Below are 10,458 nucleotides of genomic sequence, written 5' to 3'. Positions count from 1 at the left end.
TCTTTGGTGTTGCAAGTCAAATAAGAGCTAGTCCATTTGTAATCCTAAATTTAAATCAAAGAAACTCTCACAAATAGAGACTATATTCTCTATAAATTACACACCTAGTATCCTCCATCTGGACCTAGATAAATGCCTATCATGAACTGAAGATACTGCCTTAAAGAGGAACTGCTTTGTGGTGCAAGGTTGCAAAGTCAGCGGACAGAAGGTGGGGAAAAACCTCTTTCTGAGAGAAGGTTTGTTTGCACAGATGCTAATGCCTTCATGAAGTTCAGAACAGAAGACACACCTGAGGTGGCCCAGCCAAGTCACTCTAAGCCCTCCCAAGGCTAAGCTGCACAAAGGCCACTGGCAAAGATGATGGCTAGTTGCTGCAGGAACCTTGCAGTGCTGCTGCGGTCACCCCAGCTTTTGAATCAGCAAAATCCATTCCATGGATTTTAATCCACTCATTCCAGCTTGATCAAGCATTCCATTCCTTACTATACTACCTCACTTTTGTATGTTGATGGAGACAATGTACACTAGACTGTGAAAACTTTGCCTGTCTTCGTCAACTTCTTTCATCACTGCCAGTCCTGCTTTTCACAGCTACACATGAGAAAAATGAAGTGCAATCTTTCAGTTCATTGAGACTGTGTGCCTCCTGAACCTGACAGTAGGTTTAGAAACTATAAATTCTATCCCCTTATCTCCCACAATAAACTTGTATCATTTATAGCCTTCCAGATGTAGAGTTGAACAAATGACCCAAAACAAGTGACACGGGAACACACCTTGGTGGGTTTGAATGTCTCCAGAGGGAGACTCCATGACCTTCCTGGGCAGCTGTTCCAGTCCTCTGCCACCCTCAATGTAAAGAAGTGCTACCTCATGCCAAGGTAGAACTTTTTGTGATTTAGTTTCAGGCCATTACTCTTGTCTTGTTGCTTGGGCATTCAAATGCTTCCTAATGTCCAGTCTGATCGTCCCCTGGCACAACTGTGGACCATTGCAGTTGTGCTGCCCCTGGATCTCAGAGAGAACAGTCCAGTACCTCCCTCTTCACCTTCCCTCCTGAGGAAGCTGCAGAAAGCAGTCCTTCCCAACCTCCATTTCTCTGAAGGAGACAAGCCCAGAGCACTCAGCTGCTCATTGTAGGACATGCCTTCCAGCTCTTCACCAGAAAGTTCATGTGCATTTCCTTTCCTCTGGACATGTTTGAGGATTTTCATATCCTTCTTCAGTGTTGGGGCCCAGACCTCCAGTGCTCCATGTGAGGCTGCAGCAATGCAGACTGCTATGGGATAATCCCCTCTCTGGACCTGCTGGTCATGCTATGTGTGATGTCTCCAGCATGCAATTTGCCATCTCAGATGCCTGGGCACACTGCTCACTCCTTCTGAGCCTGCGGCCAATCTGAATCCCGAGATCCCTCTCTGCTCTTCAGCCACTCTTCTCCCAGTTTAGACTTGTACTCAGTGTTACTCCCTCCCAGCCACAGAAAATAGCACTTGGACTACTTCTATTTCATGCCTGAGATAGCCCAATGCTCCAATTCAATCAACATTATCCTTTGAGGCCTCTTGTTCCTCAAGAAAGTCAACAGCACCTCCCAGTTTGATATTATCATCAAGCTTGCTAATGGGATATTCAATTCCTGCATCTAGATCATGGATAAAAATACTGAACAGTACTGGCCCCAGTATTCAGTCCCAAGGACACCTCCAGTGACCACTCACCAGCCAGACACAGCCCGTTTCACTACAACAATTCAAGCCCCGCCATCCAGCTGGCACTTCACACTGCACTCCATCAACTTGCCCCTCCTACAGCTGGACAAATGTCCAGAAGGATGCAGTGAGGGACAGTATCAAAAACCTCACTAAAAGCTGGGAAAACTGCATGCAGCACCTTCCCTTTATCAGCTTGGGGTGTGACCTCATCATAGAAAGAAATCAGACTGGTTAAAGAGGACTTTTCCTCTGTGAACCCATGTTGAAGATTGCATTATTCTTCAAATGTTTTTCAGTAGTATTCAGTAGGACCTTCTCCATAATTTTTCTAAAAACTGAGATTAGACTCACAGGCCTTTGTGTAGTTCTTTGTGTCTTCCCTTACACCTTTCTTGTGAGTTAGAATAACATTGGCTTGCTTCCCAGTCAGAAGGGATGCCATGTGGCTTCCTACAGTAGAGCAGATTGCTACCTGAGGCAATCACTTCCAAAAGAAGAACCACCAGAGAAACTTTCAAACCCCAGACACTTTTTCTTGCTCCCAAACTACTCACTCTTCATCAAACAACCCAGCACACATTGGTAATGTGAAGTACTGCCTTATTCTGATGTGGAAAGCTCCAAATAGTTTAGTGAAGTCAAAAGTCACACGGATGGCTCTAAAATCACCCACCACAGACTTTCTACAAACAAACAAGACTTCTCATTTGCTGTGGTGACCTGAGGAGACCTATGTTGAGTAGGGAAAACTGGGCTCCCCATCCTTCAAATCATGCCTTTCTTAGAGCTGGACCATACCACAGCAATGGCACAATTTCCTGTAGAGGGGAGGTGGGAGCAGAATCCACAGATACAAAAGGAGTCACTCAATATTTTCTCCAGATGTCTCCCCATCTCCATGCACTGAAAAATGTATTTTTATCCAAAATTTCTTTCAAAATTTCTATTAATTATCAAAATATCTATTAATTATAAAAAAATTCTGTTTTGATATGGGAAAGTACAAGTTTAATCATTATATACAATGTTGCACCATGTGTTCAGCTGCCTTCTTAGAGCAAAAGTTATTGCACAGAAGGAACTCACCAGCAGATCTTGCTTTGGTGTCCTCACCCTCTTGCTGACTTGCTCCCTTTCTCTATCTGCATATTTTGCAGCAGAGCAGCCCCCTCCACAGCACATTCTCTCTGTGTTGCTGGTCTGGAATTATGCAAATATTCTCTATTGCATCAGCAGGAAGTTCTCAGACTGCTGCAGTAAGTCACAAAAATTCTCTTGACAATGGCTTGGATTTTCCTTCTTGTGAGGAAGAAGGTGGCTCTTCACTGAAGTGCTCTCTCACTGAAGGTTGCTTTGTCTGTGGCTGCTTCACCAGTCTCCACTCTGCCAGAAACACGGAGGTATTTGAGAGAGCATTTTTGGAGGTAACTTCAAGGCTCGAGCAGGGAGCACGAGATATTTTGCAAGAAATTTCAGTGTTGCAAAACTAATGCCTAGTTCTTGGCAGTGAGGTTTCACGTAATTTTAGAGGTATCAGATGTTGGTGAAAGAGAAAAATGAGGAAGGATGACTGGTACACTACATTTTGTCCTGCTCTTCACAGATTTTTCTATGGTTATCTCTCCATCTACCCAAGGAGATTTCCAACATGGCAGAAGGAATGCAATAGAGCTTGAGGACTTACAAAGAGCAATCTCTGAAAGAGAAAGAGAATCTCTGAATCAACTGAGGTGCATCTGTTCCAACTTGTACTGGACATTGAAGAACATCTTTCCTCTTTATCTTTTGTCATTGTTAAAGCAGTCGACATCAGAAAAGCCAACATCAGAAAAGCATCCAGTATGCAGCTTCTTGTGAGCACATTTTAAAGATAGAAGGTATTAAAATTCTGGTTGAAGGGAGATTGGAGATAGCCGTGGCACACTCTCAGTGCTGGAGGGCGAAAAGTGGGAGCATCAGGTCAGGTTTTCATCCTCTTGTCACAAATTGTTTAGTTTTGGTCCCACAAAGTTCGACACTTAAAATCTGAGAGTAAAATATTGTACATGGCAGAGAAACTTCTTGAAATAGTATCTTGAATGTAATCTTTGACTACAGGTTCTGTAAAGACACACAGACTCCCATATTTTGGCCATGCCCCTCTCCCAGAGAAAAGACCAGCTTGTTTAAATGGAGAACTAGAGACAGCAGAAGTAAAAAGCAGTCTTCAAATGCAGCTAGTTAAAGGAACACCCACATCAGTAAGGATATGGCTGCAGTGTCAGATCAGTGAGGGTTTTTGAAAACTTTTGTCAAGGATCATTTATGAAAGGTTTTTAAAGCAATAGATATGAAAGGGAATGAAGGGGAGAGCTCCTTTTCATCATCACTTGTGGTGACAGGCTGCCAACAGAGATTTCAGTTGTGAAGTCCAAAAAGAAAGTGTGTGGAGGGCTGAGCTATTCATCTGCTCACAAGTGACAGGAAGAATGATCTGCTCTATGCATAAATGAAAAGCGGTAAACACAGAAAGAAAACCTCTTAATTCCAGTGACTCACAAAGAAACGAAAGACCACAGAAAAGCACAGACTGACAGAAGAAAGTACTAGGAATTATTTGCAAGACATTAAGGGACAAAGAAGAAAATATTCCATCCCTGAGAGGATGAGTGGCAGCTGGGACAGAGTTAATCTTCCTCCTAGTAGTTGGTACAATGCCATGATTGAAATCTAGGGCAAGAGTAATCTCAGACTTTGTCTTGTGATAAAGTGAAAATGACAAGACCTGCCCACATCACTTGTGGGAATGATACAGCTTTCACATTTCATCATTAAATACTTGAAACTGTTTAGATGTTTTGGCATTTAGAAACCCATATACACATCTTAAATATTGCTACATCACAACAACAGAAAAAAATGAAATCATCTGGGCAAATTTCAAGTTGCTTTCTGAAGAAATTTTTACTCAGATTCTAGGAAAGCTGATGTGAAATTCTTCAATTACTTACTTTATTTCTTATGCAGGCTCAGCTTCAGAAAAACCCAGCCAAGTTTGACTGTTATAAACTTGTAGTCACTGAAATGTTCCTGCATTCAGTTATTCAGACATCAAGAGGCAGACTGTAAGTGTTTATAAAATATTCTTCATGTAGTGCAAAGTTTTATACTGTCTGTATTAAGACAGTTTGTATCTGTGGGAACCTGCAAGCAAGCTGCTCCTGAGCCATGCATGTTTCAGGCTATCAGCAGAGGTGAAGGGCAGACTTTCCTCAGAAAGGCATTGGTCATGAATACAGTCTGTCCACTGGGCAGGCAGGTAGACTCTCAGTCTACCTGTTCCATGATGCTGGGGTAGCCCTGCAGAGCCTCATCGGTGTGGTGCCAGTCACTGGGCAGTGTTGGCACTCTGCAGAGGCCAGAGCTGTGGCACTAGAGCTGCATCTTGAAGCAGGATCTGGAGGAAGCTGGAGGAGATAGGTTGTATCTGCATATGCAGATCTACACAGCATGTAAACTAAAAACAGATCTACACTCATGCCTGGGCACAGCTCTGCCCTCATGCCAGAGACATGGAACAGCTCTGAGGTCACAGAACAGCAAGTGTTCTGAGCATAGGGGTGGATTGCAGAGACCTCTGGCCTGGCTTTGTCCAGGTAATGGTCAGAATAATGTGGTGGATGAAGAAATGTATCTGACTACTTTACATGGTCCAGACAAAACTCATCATCAAACCCCTAATAACAGTTTATTAGGGTCTGCATCTGGTACATCACCCCTGGGACTGCAGAACTCCCAAGACATCCCAGATGGGACCAGCACTAGAGTCCAGAAACTCTGCTGTTCTTGTGCCAGCAGGTTGAGAGGTAATCCCTCTCCTCTGACTCAGCACTGGTGAGGCCACAGATGGCGTGCTGTGTCCAGGTCTGGGTTTCCCAGTATGGATACAGGGAAGAGAGTCCACTGAAGGACTGCAGAGATGATGGTGGGACTGGGGCATCTCCCATAAGGAAAGCCTGGGAGATCTGGGACTGCTCAGCCTGGAAGAGAGAGGGCTTGGGGTAGGTCTTATCAATATACAGCTGCAGGGAGGGTGTGAAGAATTCAGTGCCAGACCCTTCTCAGTGTTGCACAGTGACCATGAGAGGTGGCAGACATGAATAGAAGTACCAGAAAATTGTTCTTAAGCATTAAGAGGGTCTTTGTCACTGCAAGACAGACTGAACACTGGGGCAGATTGCCCAGAGAGGCTAGCGGGATGTTCTCCATTCTTGGAGATATTCAAAAGCTGTCTGTACACAGTCCTGAGCAACCAACTGTGACTGACTCTGCTTTGGGCAGGGGGATTGCACTAAATAATGTTTAGGGGTCCCTGCCAACCTCAGCAATGCTGTGATCTTCCTTCTGCTGATGTGCTGCGAGACAAAGCTTTATGGGACTTCAGACAGCACTGACACATCCTGTCCATGGCAGTGTCCTGGAGGCAATTAACATTTATAATTAGCACAGGGACATGGTCGGTTCTTCACTCTTCTCTCATCCTCTGACCCCTGCACTGCACTTCTTCACTGCACTGAAAAACAAACAAGAAAATGCTGTTTCCTTGAAACAGCCAAGTGCCATTTGTGACTCTTGGACAGATTGTGAGGACCCAGGAATGTCTTAGCAGAGGGGGAGCCATCAATCAAGTGGATCCACTGTGATATACTCCTCTGGGAAAGGGGAAGGTCCTGACCACTGGGAGGACTTGGAATTACAGGGCACTCTTGCCATGGTGTGTGAGACTGGACAATGTAACAAAAATTTCAGATGAAGACTGTGTCTGCCTTCTTGCCCTGTGCTCTGCTCTCTAATGAGGCAGAGCACAGCAGTCATCACATGCCTGCTTCCAATGCCTTCATGCAACACACTGGCACAGCTTTCCAACTGCTAATGTGTCAAAGAGATATTAGCTGATGATCAAATAACCTGCCCCAAGAGAGGCAAAAATCTGTGTGTCCAGCACAGCAGAGAACTCCATTCTTCAGCGGGTTCAGGCTCTTGGCTGGGACAGGCTCAGTTGCCAGTACTCAGAACAAATGGATGGGAAACAGTGACTGAAATGCAGCTGCTTTACACCATTGTCCCACTATTGGGACATTCTACACTAATGTCTGTGTTGAAGAACAGAAAAAGAGGTTAATCTAATTAGCCAGTTTTACTCCTGGGACTGGTAGAAGTCAGCCAAATTAGAAATGCCCATTGCAAACCTCCCAGGTTTACCAGCCTCCAGGGGCTGGTGGAAGAGAGGCAATATAATCCCAAGACAGCAGCGTTTGGTACAGCATGTACCATCACACCCTGCCACAGGCATGGCATGTGGAACTCGGTCAAGCCATGCTGCTAAAGGAATGACACTGGAAAAGCATGTCAGGTGTCCCCTCAATGACCGTTGCCCCAGGCTCCCTCTTCCCTCTGCTAACACAAACCCCTTTTTAGTTTTCATTGCTGAAGGCCAGACAGACTGTGAAATAATGAGCACTTGGAGCCCACTGCTTCTCTTGTCTCCAAGGAAACTCTACTTTATGTTCAACATCAAAACCAGCAGAATTTTCAGTGAGGGAAGTCTCTGCAGGTGGCAGCAAGAAAGCACCCAAAGTGGGAGGAGAAATCTCTGCAGAAGGAGAGGTGTTGGAAAGACTTATGCACAGTTAGGCAGATACAGAAGAGCAAGGCAAGGAGTAACTGAAAAAGCTGTGCCAGTCTTTCTGAGGTGGACTTCTGGTGCTGGCTCACCAAGGGAGAGGAGTTAAATAGCCCATCCTCACATGGTGGTGGGGGGGAGGCTCAGTGATTGCAAGGAAGGGACATGTCACTCTGCTCAGTGGGTCTGAAAGTTGCTGTTAGCAGCTCTCAAGTTCTACTTGCTTTTGGGAAGACCATGGGCACTCCAGAGTGGGAAGCTACAGTCCCACAAGTGCCAGCTGAGTAAAACAGGTGCTTTGTGGGGATTGTCTTTGCAAGGATGGCAAAGGCGTAGTTGTCTCCACTCCCACCTGAGCTCCCTCCTATCAGTAGCTCAGTGCCTGTGATCAGGAGCATTAAATCCAGCCGTTGTACTATTGCCTGGAAGTTTTTTTTCAGTCCTGAGGGCCAGGATCTCTATCCTTACAGGGTTCATAGCCCCCCCCCCCCCCCCCCCCCCCCTTGGCTGGACACATCCTCATCCTGCATGCTATTAGACCCTTTGCAGCCTGGCCCATTGCTTGGCCTTGGGAAGGGAAGTACAAGCTGAAAACAGTGCAGCCAAAGAGCCTATGTTGAAAATTTCCATTCACAAGCCCAGCTCAGCCATCTCTGTGTTGCTATAGCAGCCCCTGGAAGGGCTTTCTGCTCAATAGGGCATTTTTGTTTCTTGATACCTGTCAGCCAGCTCCCTCCCATACAATTCCTACCACAACAATGGACCGAGAAAGGAGAACAGATCTGCTCATGGCCTAGCCACTGACCCATCTCTGTGAGAGACCATCAGCTAAAGGGAGAGGAATCTGAAATAGGCAGGAATTTCAACCCAGCTGAGCTCTAAAATGACAGTGATCACCAGCTGAACTATGGGATTGGGGCCTAAGTCCAATACTGGAAAGACAAGTGCCACTCTCTGCAATGCTCCCTACTCATGCCAAGGTCCTGTGATAAGGTTGTCCCACTCAAGCTTCCCACCAGACATTTAACCCCAGCCCAAGACATAGAGTCCCATTTTTGAGCAACCCCCATTGGGCAGCCCCCTGTCCTAAAGCAGATGACAGCTATCCCTGCCACTTTCTCATGCATATGCCCAAGGAAATCTCCTGCCCTACTTCACCCCTGGTACTGGCATCACTCTTATTCACACATTCAGATTCACTGATAAAACCACTCACCTGGAATCAGTGCAGGTTGTCAAGCACAGAGGGAAGCAAGTAGTTTTCTTCTTGTGGGATTATTCCGTGTTGTTTCGTTCTTTAATTCTTTCAAAGGCAGGAAGCAGGATTTTCTCCCTAGAAAGGTACAGTATTAGCAGAGAGCTCTGAGCAATACCTCCTGAGAGAGGAAAGGAAGACTGTATATGCTCAGGATTCATGGCAGAAAGGGGTGGGGGAGTGGCATGTAGGAGGAGACAGAAAAAATCTTTGATGATTGCACCAGACCAGAGTACAGAAAGCACCTGTCACCAGGAGATTGCACAGAGCCCTTACTGGGTTTCACAGTACCAGTGAAACCCGCTGGCACTTTCTTCTGCCTCCTCACACAAGATTCAAGGGGAGTTAGCAGTAACAGAAAGCAGGGAAGCAGTTAAGTGAGAATCAAATCTCATCCCACTTCCATTCCTGCCCCTTACAAGGGTTACTTGCACAAGGGAGGCTACATGCATAAGTCAATCAAGCAGCAACAGCTGAGTACTGGACAGGTAGGTCCTTCACTGGTCCAGTCTGTGTGCACAGGACCTCTGAGGTCCAGACACACCCCTGTGGTTTGTCTAGATCAGCCTTAGGGGATAGACACGTAACAGAAATTTGCCTCAGCCAAATTGCTGCAGTTTGCCTTTGATGTATTAGTCACATCATATGGAGGAATCAGTTCACACTGAGCATGCAAAGGAAATACAGTACAGGAGACAGACTCTGCTTCCAAGGAATCAGGAAAAGCTTCCACTGCTCACTGATTTCTTAAATATTGATTCCTGATGCAGTTTCTTAGATAAAAGTCCCACATTTCAAAATTTGATCAATGCACTGTGTCAAAACCACAAGTCAGGTTACAGGTGTGAGCAGCACACAGCCTATGCTGGCCTCTGAATGTGGCAGAGTGAAAAATTGTATCCAAAAATCAAGCCACAGCACCCAAGTTAGAACAGCACCTCTGTTTCTAGCCCTACCAGATACATGACTCACAATGGACATAGTTGTTTAGACAAAGTAGCCTTCTCCTTAATTCAGGTGACCCCAGTGTAGGGGTTTTGCTGTGTGCTCTGGCTTTGGCATACCAACGCCGATACGTTGCACCTGCGGCTGGAGCTTGCCACAGAGTTTGAAATCATCCAGCCAGGAGCAGGCCAAAGCCAAAGAGTCGCGCTCGTTTTATAGATGACCCTGGAAATTAAATCCTCCCAAATCCTGTGTCCTTATTGGTTCTGTAGGAAGAGGAGAACTGGACCTCTTCAGCCCAGGTTACAGAAAGCAGCTTCTAGCACCAACTGGCTTTTTCAGACATTGATCATAGAATCATAGAATTGATCATAGAATTGTTTAGGTTTGAAAAGAACTTGAGTGCAACCATAAATCAGGATGGTGATTAGATGGGACTTCACTCAATGAGCCATTTGGAGTCATGACTCTCTCTGTCATTCTCCCTTGTTTAAACTTGCTCCAGACACAAGCCATCACTGCATTAGGAGACAAGGACACACTCTCTCAACCCAATAAATTGCTTTGTCATCACACAGTTCCATGGCTCACATGGAACTAATGATCCTAATCTGCTTATTGAAGGTTCAACATCTCAGGTCATTCAAGTGTCAGCTGGGGAGTGTAAATTCAAGTACTGTGCTCTGCAAAGTTTCAGTCATCTTTCCAGAAAAACACATATTGCAATGGGCTACCCAAGAAAATATTTTTATTCCAAAAGTAATGTTTCTGGTTTGGGGGAATAGTTGTGTTCTGCCTGCACCAAAAATCTCTTGCAGAAATGTGGCTGAGAGCCAGTCCAGCCTCAGGGGTGAAGGGACACAGATGGTGGTGGCCCA

This window comes from Cinclus cinclus, chromosome 28, assembly GCF_963662255.1.
Source record: "Cinclus cinclus chromosome 28, bCinCin1.1, whole genome shotgun sequence".
NCBI classification, from domain to species: domain Eukaryota; kingdom Metazoa; phylum Chordata; class Aves; order Passeriformes; family Cinclidae; genus Cinclus; species Cinclus cinclus.
Note: the sequence above shows the minus strand (reverse complement) of the source record.